We start from the raw sequence: 13,007 nt of genomic DNA on the forward strand, positions 1-13,007 counted from the left end.
AAGGTCCAGGAACTTGTCCATAAGGGGTATGTCGACCGTAGTACTCCCCTCCACGGTCTGATCTTACTATTTTAATTCTTTTGTCAAGCTGATTTTCAACCTCATCTTTGAATATTTTAAATTTATCCAATGCTTCAGATCTTTCTTTAATTGGATAAATGTAACCATAGCGGGAGTAATCGTCTGTGAATGTTATGAACGAATCATAGCCATCCACACTTTTCACAGGAAACGGTCCACATATATCAGTGTGAATTATTTCTAACGTTCCTGCACTTCGTTTGGCACCCTTTTTAATTTGCTTTACAAATTTTCCTTTAATGCATTCAACGCATTGTTCAAAATCAGAGAACTCTAGCTGTGGAAGAATTTCACTTTTCACTAATCTTTCAATTCTCCCCCTCGAAATATGGCCTAAACGACAGTGCCATAATTTCGATGAAGTATCTTGAGTTCTCTTTCTTTTCTTTGTTTCTTTCTCTGACAAGGATTCATTCACATTCACATTACATACAGAATGCACTTTATCACGCATAGATAATAAATAAAGATCATTGTAAAGGACAGCATCACCAATACAATTATTATCAAACCATAGTTCACATTTGCCATTGGCAAAATGACAACCAAAACCATCTGTGTCTAAGCGTGATACACTGATCAAGTTTCTTTGAAGCGAAGGAACAAATAAAACATCTTTTAATACAAGCATGAAACCATTAACTAGCTCGATGGAGACATCACCAACAGCTTCAACATCTGCTTGTACTCCGTTCGCGACTTTAATGTGTCTTTCGCTTCTTTGCGTAGTCCTTGTCGAACGGAATCCCTGTAAAGAATTTGCAACATGCACAGTTGCACCAGAATCAATCCACCAAGTAGATTTAGAAAACTTTAAATATAGGAATTCATTAACAAATGAAATTACATTCTCACCATTCTTTGCCATTATCATCTTTAAATAAGCGGGACAATCTGCTTTGCGATGCCCCTTGTCAAAACAGTGGAAGCACTCATCTTGAGCTGGAGTGCGCTGTTGCTGACGCTGTTGCTGATACTTCTGTGGCATAGGGGCTTTGTCTTTAGCTTTAGAGGAAGAAGCAGCTTGGAAAGGCCTTTTCTTGTTATTATGCACAAAATTGACAGACCCACCATTCTGTTTCTTGAGTCTATCTTCCTCTTGTGCACACATTGCAATTGCCTTTTCCATGTTCCACTTCTCTGGCTGTGAGTTATAGTTTACAACGAACGTTGCAAACTCTTTTGGCAGAGAGGCGAACACCAGGTGCACCATAAACTCTTCTTTGAGATCCAAGTCCATTGGTTTGAGCTTGGAGTTCAAAGCACACATCCCCATGATATGATCTCTTATCGTACCGGCATTGCCATAGTACCTTTTTGTGATCAACTGCTCTATAATCTGTGTAGCATAAGTCTTTGAAGAACCAGTAAACTGATTCTTTATCTTTGAAAGGTACTCAGCAGCTGAATCACACTCTCCAATTGAACCCAAAATGTTAGGATCAATTGTGTTCTTTATAACTGCCACACATTTCTTGTTGGCGTTATTCCACTTTGTCTTTTCGAGATCATAAGCCATCTTTAAGGGAGCATAGTCCCTTTGCTTTTTCTGCCACTCAGCATCAGTGTCAGATTCCCCTCTCACTGGAGCCGGTGGCTCAGTGGGCTTTGGAGTGGTGATCATCTCATCCACCTCTCCACAGACGAAACCGAGATCAACCTTCTTGATCCATTCACCATAGTTGTCTCCTTTTAGAGTCGGGATGTGACTGATGAATCCCATCAAGTTCATCCCCGCTGAAAATTTCAAAAAATAGTGAGAACATAATAACAATAATTGCATGTAAAATTCCAACGTTGGTCAAAATAGAACATACAACTGTTTATGCAATTAAATCTATATCACCGTTGGGCAGAAATAGAAGTAAATGCACAAAAACTATGAAATTACAGTATTGTAATTAACAACGTTGGTCAGAAAATTAACAATACCATAATGCTCAAAAATAATCTTTTAACCATGCTCTTAAACTTTAATTGTCTCGTTGGTTCGAATTAAAGTAAAGAGCAACTGTAATGACTTTTGCAGCGGAAACAAGTAGAAAATTTCTATTTTCAGAAGCAATACTGTGAACTTTTAGTTCTAAACAATATACACGTTGGTGCAAAATTGAATAGAGATCAAATTATAAACAAATTCATGCAAAATACCATTGAAATTGCTTCTGGAAAATAGAAAAAATGATAAAACAGTACACTGATCATTCGGCCCAGCGGCCCGCGGCCTGCTCGGCCGCCTCCTCGTGGGCCCGAGGCCCGACAGCCAACGGCCGGGCCGCCGAATTGGCCCGCCGCGGCATCCCTCTCGGGCCGCTTGTGGCCCATTCGTCGCTCGGCCACCGCCGGCCGTCGGATCAAATCCGACGGTCGTCCGGTCTTTTCGCCTGAACAAAACCGGCGACGCCGGCGTCGTCCCCTCAGACCCTATTCCATTCTTCCCTCTCCCTTCTCTCTCCACGCGGAAACGGCGGCGTCTCTAGCCACGGTGACCGGGCGGAGCGGGCGGGATGGCACCGCCGCGGCTTGCTCGCCGGTGTGCGCGCTCGCCAGAGGGTGAGCGCGCCACCGTCGAGCCGGCCGAGGACGGAGCCATGCTCTCGAGCCCCGCACACGCGACCCCGGCGTCCCGGAGCAGCGAGCAGGCGGCTCCACTATGCCGCGAAGTCCGGCGAGCGGCGGCGCAAGCGCGTCACACGCACCGGCAACGGCAGTGGCGCGCGGACCAGGTAGGTCCCACGCGCTTTGATCTCTAGGGTTAGGGTTAGGGTTTGACTGTTGAGTTCGATTTGCCATCGATTCGATCTGTTCTGGCTTTGATTCTATCGATTCGAGTTGCTTTTCTTTGACTGTTGTTTCGATTCGCATTCGAAACTATCTTTCCTGACCTCGATCTACACTTGTGTAGGCGACTGATACCATTGTTAGATAACTAGGATCACACAGTGCACGAATCGAGTAGGATTTCTCTTCTTTTCTTCACATCAAGTGCAAGAGTCCCTAGATCTATTGCATAAACAATAAAAGAATGAACACAGTGAGGAAGTAGAGAGAGAGACCATCACCACCAGTGCTTGAACTCGATCCGGCGGCCATCTCTGGTTCGCTGATGATGATCTGCTCTAGGGCAGCGACGAGCGGTGCAGTGGCGTCGTGAGTGTAGCGTCGAAGTCGAGGGCGATGGCAGGGGCGACGGTGTCGACGGAGTTAACTGTAGCGGCGGCGGAACTTCCCACTGCTCCAGCGCCCCCCTAGTAGATCGGCTTAGGGTTTCTGTGGGTGAGGGTGTAGGCGGCGCGGCGAACCTTGTGCAACGTGCCCCGGCCCCTCACCCCTTTTATTTTGGCGCTGTGCAGCGGGGGCCCACCAACCATTAAGGGTTGGGCGCCCCCGATCAGGGCGCGGATTAAGGCCCTAATCGACCGTTGGGTCTATTAGGAAGGAGATCAATCCAATACACCTATCTCGGGAAAGCGGAAGGCTTCGGTGACTACTTCAGAAGGTGTTGAGAAGGATGGAGCCCATGGGCCGGCGAGCACATGGGCGCTCCGGTTTGGTGGTTTGGGCCTCAAAACCACCGCCCACCTTCCCTGGGCTGGCAGAAGCCTGGACAAGATAGACGACATTAATATCTCCGGCAGCACGTGGCAGATATCCCGCGGATGCGTAGGATCGAAGCAACCACTCGAAGCTACGGGCGCCGTTGGATGACTTCTTCGATGTATCTTTCTAGTTTTGCCCCTACGGGCGTTGAGTCGCTTAGATTAAGTGTAGGGTCAGTGTCGTCTGGGGTCATTATTCCATGGCCTATATAAACCAAGGTGGGCAGCCCATTAGGGTGACCTCTCCCACTTGGTTTTGTTTGTGAGAGATTTGACAACCAAGTGCTTACATGCTCATGAGAGGCTAGGTTAGAGAGATTAAACCCTCCTTAGCCTAGATAATCTAGATTAGTGGGTAGGATGAGGGGTGGCAGGTTGTCAACTCTCTTGTAATCTCGTTCTTGGAAGTAATCAAAGCTTTTCTTTGTGCTAATTGCATCCTTGAACAGATCCTCCTCGTCCCCCTCTTGTTCTTGCCTGTTTTGATCTCAATCTCTTTGCTGTTCGTGGTTTTGAGTTTGCCAATTGATTGGATCTTGTGATTCTCTTTCCTCTGCACTTCATACTCCATTTGATTCCATGAATCACCCCTTGAGTATGGCTGCGGGATGAATCACGTGTTCTTCGTTCATTCTTGAGCTCCTTTCCCCTTTTCTTTGGCCGATTGAAATTCACATGATTGGTGAGTCCTTTTCGAGGATTTCTTTTTGGGATAGCCTCCTTGTGAATTCAATTGAGTTCTCTCAATGTTTGGGGTGGATTGGAGTTCTTTTGATTTGGTTTTGTTTGGATCTTGTGGCTTGCAGGCTGTGCACGGGCTATCTGCGTGCGCTGGGTCGGACAGTCCGACCCTAGCGAGCGGACAGTCCAGCTGCGCGGCGTGCTGCTGCATGTCCTAGGGTTTATTGTTCCGTTTGTCCGACCCGTTGCTGAAGCACCAGTCGGACAGTCCAACCCATGCCTTCGCTGTAGCAGCGTGTGAGGATCCGCTCTGTCTCTTTGTCCGACCCGATGGATCGGACAGTCCCACCCACTGTGGTGCGGCGCGGTGTTTTTGCCAGCACTGCTGGATTTGTCCGACCCGTTCATTTTTGAACCAGTCGGACTATCCGGTCCGTTGTGCTGTGTGCGCTCTCGGTGTTTTCCCCAGTAGAGTGGACCGGACTATCCGACCCTTTTGTCCGGACTGTCCGACCCCCTCTGCTAGGGTTCTGAGTGCTCTCTTGCACCTTTCTCTTTGGCGTTTTGAAGAGGGACTCTTTAGTGTGTGTTTTTGCTGTGTTTTGTCAAGTGTGTAGCCTTTCAGTGGCTGACACTTAACGGTCCTTGAGAGGGGAGTTTTTGGGGTTTCGTTTTTAGTTTTCGACCATTCACCCCCCCTCTGGTCGCGTGTCTCGGTCCAACAAGTGGTATCGGAGCGAGGTTACGGACTTTTCTGTGCCTTAACCGGTTCTAAGTCCTCTTGCGAACATGGCGCATCCTGGCAAAGCCCCATCGCTGGAAGTCCTTGGCTACAATTATTGGAAGACGCGCATGAAAGCGTATCTGTTGAGCCAAGGTAGTGAAATATGGGATATTACCCAGAATGCTGCCTATGTGATTCCCGAGCAGCATACTACACCTCTTCAGGTGGACTAGTACAATGCAAACAACAAGGCAGTCAACATGTTGTTTGCTGCTGTTGGGGATGCTGAGTTCTAGTGGGTGTACCATCTTACGGCGGCACGTGAGATCTGGACTACCCTCGCAGATCACCATGAGGGGACAGCCCAGGTCAAGGCCCGTTTGTTTCAGACTCACTAGCGTGAATATGAGAATTTCACCCAGAAGCCGGGGGAGTCGGTTGCGGAGATGTTTGATCATTTTCAGTCGATCTTTAACAAGCTCCGGGCCAACAAGACCCTCACAGATCACCTTCCCACTAACCATGAGCAGGCTCTCAAGCTTCTGCATACGCTTGATCCTAAGGTCTGGGAAACAACAGCTTCGGCCATAGTTGAGGGGTCGTCTTATGATACCCTAACTCTAGCGCAACTTCACAGTAAGCTCAAAGCTTATGAGGTTGATAAACAGCTACGGTCGACTCCACATGGAGGAGATTCAAAGAGCTTGGCTCTGGCCTCAGCAGAAGGTGCTTGTGCTAACCCTAGTGACAGCTTTGCTTTGTCTTCTGTGTCTTTGTTGTCGATTTCAGAGGAGCAGCTGGACACTCTGGGAGATGAAGATCTGTGCCTGTTCAACAACCGCGTCCGATGCGTGTATGATAGGTGGATGGCCAAGAAGCACGGCTCCAAGCTTGGGTGCTTTGAGTGTGGTGATCCAGGCCACTTCATCGCCGACTGCGCCAAGCAGAATGCCTACTACATGAAGGGCAACGGCAGCGGCACGCATGACTCCGGCGACTTCCACAAGCAGAACGACTACAAACGCCGTCCAAGGAAGGGCTCCTGGGTCAAGAACTTCAAGAAGTTCGCCAAGAGCTTCCACAAGGAGACCAAGCACCGGGAGCAGGCCTTCATGGTGAAGGTCCAAGAACACCTTCTGGATGATGACTCGTCTTCTTCCTCCTCTTCCTTGAGCTCAAGTGACGACGAGGTCGTCATCAAGAAAGGAGGGAAGAAGGATGTTGGAGGACCTGCCAGACTCTGCTGCATGGCGACAATCCCCAAGCGGAGGAGTCGGTCAAGCACCAGTCTCTCCAGTGGCTTTTGCACCATGGCCTTGGATGGAGAAGATGCCGGACGTGAGGATCCGGGCTCCAGCGACGACACGACCTCCGAGGTGAGCATCTCTGACGAGGAGATCTTGGCTATCTTAGAGGATAACAAGAGAGAGCTCAAGCGTTATGCCAATATCACCAAGAAGACCTTTGAGGCCTATGAGAGAGTGTGTGCCGAGCTTGTCATTGCAAATGACAAGATTGCGGCTTTGAGTGCCCAACCTCCTGAGTCTAGCCCTGTGCCTGAGTGTGAGAGCTACTTAGCTGTGATGGCTGACTTGGGTGAGTTGAAGTACAAGCATGAGAAGCTGGTGGATGAAAGGGATGCTTTTCGTGCAAACCTTGAAGCCACCAAGAAGGAACTCCTAGCTGCCCAATCACCCACAGTTTCTGATGTTGAGCCCTGTGACACCTGCCCCAACCTTAAGAGTGAGCTTGAGCGAGCCAAGAACCAGTGTGAGGCGCAGGTGAGGGACCTTGAGGTGCTTAGTGTAGAGCTGAAGGAGTTGCGTGCACGTCCCACTTTGCTTGGATCGTGTAAGGTGTGTCCTACGCTCAGGGAAGAGCTTGAGCAGGTGCGGGCAGATCTTGAGAAGTGGAATGCCCCTTCCCGCACTTGTGAGGATTGCCTTTCCTACAGGATGGAGCGAGCTGGGTGCAAAGCCCAAATTGTGCGTTTAGAGAAGTGACCTAGAAATCCTAGTGAGGAGTGTGATGCTTGTGCTATTCAGGCGGTCTTGCTTTCTGACCTGAGAGAGGAGAAGGAGAACTCCATTTCGGAGAACTTTTACCTCAGGCAGATCTTGAGTTGGGTTTCAGCCAGGGAGCCTCAGCTGGGCATGATGATCCAGCAGTTTAAGAAGGAGGATGGTTTCGGTTTGGGGTACAAGTATTCCCAGGCTGATTTCAAGAGTGTGCTTGGCAAGGCGTTGGAGTGGAGCAAGCTTACCCCTGAGCAGCGCTTTCCTAAGACCCACAACACCCAGTCCTTCCAAGCCGACCAACCGAAGGATGGCGTCTTTGATGAGCCTCCTAAGGTTCTTCTTAAGAAGCCAGTCTGGGTTCCCAAGCCTAAGGGAGTCCAGAACCCTCTTGACTTCCTTCCAGGGACTTCCAAGGCCAAGCCCAAGGCTAAACCCAAGGCCACCAAGCCCAAGGCTAATTAGCCTAAGCCTCCACCACCAGCTCCTTAGCCCCAGCCTCAACCTAAGCTTTGGCCTGAGACCTTTGTGTGTGACTACTGTCACAAGCAGGGTCACCTTGAGGAGTTTTGCTTCCGGAGGAAGCGGGCAGAGAGGATGGAGAAGTCCTGGAGGAACAAGGACCAGTTCCACCAAGATGGCAGTGGACCTGCTTTACCTCAGCGCGTGGAAGGGCTAGACAGTCGGGCGCGTCGTGTAGGTGGTGGTAGTGGAGACGACTTTGGGCGTCGTGCTCCTGTTGGTGGTTTCCGTTCTCAGGCTCTAGGACATCATTTTGGATACGATTTTGGTCCTCCGAGCTTTGAGTTTGAGCGTGCGCGGTTTGAGAGAGATCCGCATTTTGGTTCTGAGCTTTTACTTCATTTGCACCTGCTTTTTACCCTACCAATGAGCAGATGGCACGGCACTGGTTTTCGACTCACCCCAGTGTCGGACCATTTGCTCATCCATTTGACCGTTGATTTTTGCAGGAACGAGGTCTGGAGAACATTTGGATCGTCGACTCAGGCTGCTCTAGGCACATGACGGGGAAGCGCAGATGGTTCCCCAGCCTCACCCCAACGGACGGCAAGGACTACATCACGTTCGGGGACAAAGGTAGAGTTAAGGTTGTGGGTGTTGGCTCTGTTGCGGTTTCTAAGAGATTTACCCTGAGGGAGGTTACTTTTGTTTCGAAGCTTGGCTTCAATTTGCTTTCTATTCGGCAACTTCTCGATGAGGGGATGAAGGTGCGCTTTAAGAAGGGTTGTTCTCGTGATTTAGATGTAAAGGGAGAGTTGGTCTGTAAGATCAAGCCGTTTGGTCGTATCTTTCAGGCTAATTTCTCTCTATCCTCTGGCCCTTCGCGTTGCATCATTGGTTCTGATCCTTCTCCTTCTGTTGGTTCTTCTGAGCTCTGGAAGTGGCATAGGAGGCTTGGCCATCTGAGTTTTGGTCTCCTTGTGAGGTTGAGCTCTATGGGCCTAATCCGAGGATTGCCCAAGCTCAAGTTGGAGAAGGATTTGGTTTGTCATCCATGCCGCCATGGGAAGATGGTTGCTGCTTCTCACACACCTGTTAATCAGGTGATGACTTCGTACCCGAATGAGCTTTTACATATGGACACAGTGGGTCCTGCTCGGGTTCGGTCGGTCGGTGGGAAGTGGTATGCGTTAGTGGTGGTGGATGATTTTTCTCGGTTCTCGTGGGTGTTCTTTCTTGAGTTGAAAGATGAAGCTTTTGGTTTTGTTCATGATCTGGTCTTGAGGTTGAACAACGAGAGTAATGGCCGTGTCAGGGCTATTCGTTTTGATAATGGAACTGAGTTCAGGAACTCTCGTATGGACAACTTCTGCAGTGACCATGGTCTGGACCATCAGTTTTCTTCGCCATATACTCCCCCGCAGAACGGCGCTGTGGAATGCAAGAACTGCACGCTTGTTGAGATGGCAAGGACGATGCTCGATGAGCGCAGGACTCCTCACCGGTTTTGGGCTGAGGCAGTGAACACGGCCTGCTATGTCTCCAACCGCATTTTTCTCCGAGCTTACCTAGGTAAGACCTCGTATGAGCTGCGGTATGGTAGACAGCCCAAAGTGAGCCATCTGCGAGCGTTTGGCTGCAGATGCTTTGTGGTCAAGAAGGGGAAGCATATGGACAAGTTTGAGTCTCGCTGCTCGGATGGTGTCTTTCTTGGTTATGCCTTGAACTCGAGAGGGTTTCGAGTGTGGAACCTTGACACCAAACAAGTGGTAGAGACTTGTGAGGTTTCCTTTGATGAATCTATGTCTTGCACAACCCCTGTCTTTGAGCTTTCAGGTGATGAGGTTGAGGGCGAATCCATTTTTGAAGATGATGAAGGCCCTGAAGATGGTGATGGTGGGACTACTGCGCGTGCTGCAGATCCCACACCCTCTGAGATGAGCGATGATGAAGATGCACCTCCGATCACGAGTACGACTACGATCGACGTGCCCCCTACCTCAAGGGGGCCTGCTGTGGACGCAGGGGAGGTGATCTCCCGGGCGACTGGTTTTCGGGCGGTCCAACGGGATCACCCACCGGATAGGATCATTGGCGACATCGGCACAAGGACTTTGAGGTCCCAAACATGTTCTGTGGCCTTCTTTGCCCATTTCAATTTTGTTGCTGATTTCGAACCCAAAGATGTTAGACACGCTTTGTCGAATGATTTCTGGGTCAATGCCATGCATGAAGAGTTGGAAAATTTTGAAAGAAATCAGGTTTGGACACTAGTTGAGCCGCCACCTCTGTGCAACCCCATTGGTACCAAGTGGGTATTCAAAAACAAGCAAGATGCGGATGGAGTTGTGGTGCGCAACAAGGCTCGGCTAGTTGCCCAAGGGTTTTGTCAGAAAGAGGGAACTGATTTTGAAGAAACCTTTGCACCTGTAGCACGTCTTGAGTCCATTCGCATACTCTTGGCGTTTGCAGCGTCAAAGGGTTTTAAACTCTTTCAAATGGATGTTAAAAGTGCCTTCCTAAATGGTTTCATTGAGGAAGAAGTATATGTTAGACAACCCCCTGGTTTTGAAAACCCCAAGTTCCCAAACCGTGTGTTTAAGCTTCAAAAAGCCTTGTACGGTCTTAAGCAAGCTCCTAGAGCTTGGTATGATCGTCTCAAGAAGTTTCTTGTTGGTAAGGGTTTTAAAATGGGGTCAGTTGATAAAACACTCTTCTTGTTGAGTCATGGCAGCGACTTGTTGATCATTCAGATTTACATGGATGATATCATCTTTGGGGGAACAACTCATGCTCTTGTGTCTAAGTTTGCTGAACAGATGAGCACTGAGTTCGAGATGAGCATGATGGGCGAGCTCCAGTACTTCCTAGGCCTGCAGATCAAGCAGATGAAGGAACGGACATTCCTTCATCAAGTCAAGTACACCAAGGACCTGCTGAAGAAGTACAAGTTTGGCGGAGACCTCAAGCCCCAGACGACACCGATGAGTTCGAGTGGAGGACTTGACAAGGACGAGGATGGAGTTGCTGTTGATCAGAAGGAGTATCGGGGGATGATCGGATCGCTTCTGTACCTGACAGCCACAAGACCAGACATCTTGTTTGCTACTGGGCTTTGTGCTCGGTTTCAAGCATCTCCGAGGGAGTCGCACTTAAAGGCGGTCAAGCGGATCTTCAGGTACTTGACATACACCTCCGAGCTTGGCTTGTTCTATTCTGCCTCCTCCTCCCTTCAGCTCTCTGGTTTTTCTGATGCTGACTATGCTGGCTGTAAGTTGGATCGCAAATCCACTTCAGGCACATGTCAATTTCTTGGTTCGTCTCTTGTCTCTTGGTCCTCCAGCAAACAAACTGGGGTAGCCCTTTCCACCACAGAAGCCGAGTTTGTCGCTGCTGCTAGCTGTTGCTCCCAGATTATATGGATGATAGCCACCTTGAGAGACTTTGGGTTAGAGTTTCCTGAGAGAGTGCCTTTGCTCTGTGATAGCACCAGTGCCAAAGCCGTAGGCAAGAACCCATGTCTCCACTCCAGATCCAAACACATAGATATACGCTATCACTTCCTGAGAGACCAATATGAGAAGGGAGTAGTGGACCTTGTACACGTTGATACCGATGATCAGCTAGCAGATATACTCACCAAACCCCTCGATGAAACACCCTTCATTCGTTTGCGGGGGGAGTTGGGAGTTGTGTATCCCTTTTAGTTCGGGGATGCATTTTGAGTAGTTTAGGTTTTTCCTTTGCTTTAGTATTTTTCTTGCATTTTGAATCATTTTCTTGCATCATTGTTCATAGTGCATCTGTACACATGCACCTAAGCTTCTTTTGTACAGTTGAAGCATTTGATTGTATCTTTTGGTGATATAGATGCTCTATGTAGAGATGACCATGCTAGCTATGCTCTTTTGAATATATTGCAAATCTGAATATGAGATAGCTTCTTTCTTTGAAAATCTGAAAATGGTCACCTCTAAGCTTGTCTACTAGCATGAGTAGGAGTTGAGTGCTTTGCTAGCCTGATTCATGCCTTGTTAAGCTTGAAATCTAATTGTTTGGAGTTAAACTGCTTTGCAATGTTCTATATGTCTTTCTGGTTAATGCAAACTAGTGGTAATCTGAATTTCATGCTAAATAACCAGTTCTAAAGGTGCTAAGTAAATGGAAAAGATCCAGGTGGATCTCCTTGTCGCCAATGATCAATGTTCTGAGACTGCTCTTTCATGAGAACTTGGACATGGCTGTGGATGACTGAGAGTGTTGTCTTAAGCTCCTGACGGTCCACTTCTGTGGTATCGAGGCTTGGCACATTTGAAAGGATTAGCATTGTCAAGAGATAACCCCTGGCACAAGCACTAATCTTGCTTGTCTTTCATGCGCTTCCGATACAAATTCTGAAATTTGGTTGAAAACTTGCAAGAAATGGCTTTAGACTTGCTAGCGTTTGCTCCTTGATTCAGTTCTCGCACTTGGTTATGGATTATTTAGCTTATGCTTTCCTTCTTATGTTTGGTAGCTCAGGCTCAAGTTGGTGATGCTTTTGTTTTGATAACCCTGACCTGCTTGCTCTAGTTCAGTAACTCTATATTCTCCTGAGCATTTTGATGCAGAGTCTATTTGCTACCCTCTGCACTATACCTACTAGAACTTGTAAATGCTCGTACCATACCTGAGAAGCTTGTTTATGCACACCACTTGCACTTCTTGGCATATTTTCAGGGGGAGTTGCATCTCAGGGGGAGGTTCATTCCAGGGGGAGTGACCTCCATGAGTGCTTGTGACTCACACTTGATGAGTCCCATTGTCAACAAGGGGGAGAGTTTTGACTCACCTTCCTTTGCACTTGGGAGTGAGTGGTGTGAGATTGAAAATTGAAAATTCCTCCTTGTGACAGGGGGAGCATAGTGTGCACTCATATGGTTGAGCATTGCATATTGTGAGGGGATGCATTTTGGGTTAAGTGGTTCCAGTGTTTTGAAATTTTGTTTGCTCTTGTATCGGTTGTGTCGAGCCTTTGCCTCTTTTTGGAGGAACTGGTGTTTTGCCTTTACATGACTGCGTAGAGCTCCGCCCCTATCTTGAGGGGTCATGTTTTAGTTTGATTGGCTGCGTAGAGCTGTTTTCCCTTATCTTAGGGGGGCGATTTTTGGCTTTGATCTTGTTTAGCTCAAATGACCTTTTCTAGCTTCTGTTTGGCTCTTGGTTATTTGGTTGAACTTTTTCTCGTTTTCTCTTTCTTCTTTGATTATCCTTTCCTGTTTCCCGTCTTGTCTTGTTTTGTGCTTCGTTTTCTTGTCTCCACATTTGGATGTTGACAATGCACTCATTAAGGGGGAGATTGAGGAGCCATCCTGAATAGGGTGGGCCTCATGGCTCCTGGAGATGATGAGTGATTATCAACGGAAGGCTTGCCACCCTGAAGAGGGTGGTGAATGGGAGCTTGCC

This window comes from Panicum virgatum, chromosome 6K (assembly GCF_016808335.1).
Source record: "Panicum virgatum strain AP13 chromosome 6K, P.virgatum_v5, whole genome shotgun sequence".
NCBI classification, from domain to species: domain Eukaryota; kingdom Viridiplantae; phylum Streptophyta; class Magnoliopsida; order Poales; family Poaceae; genus Panicum; species Panicum virgatum.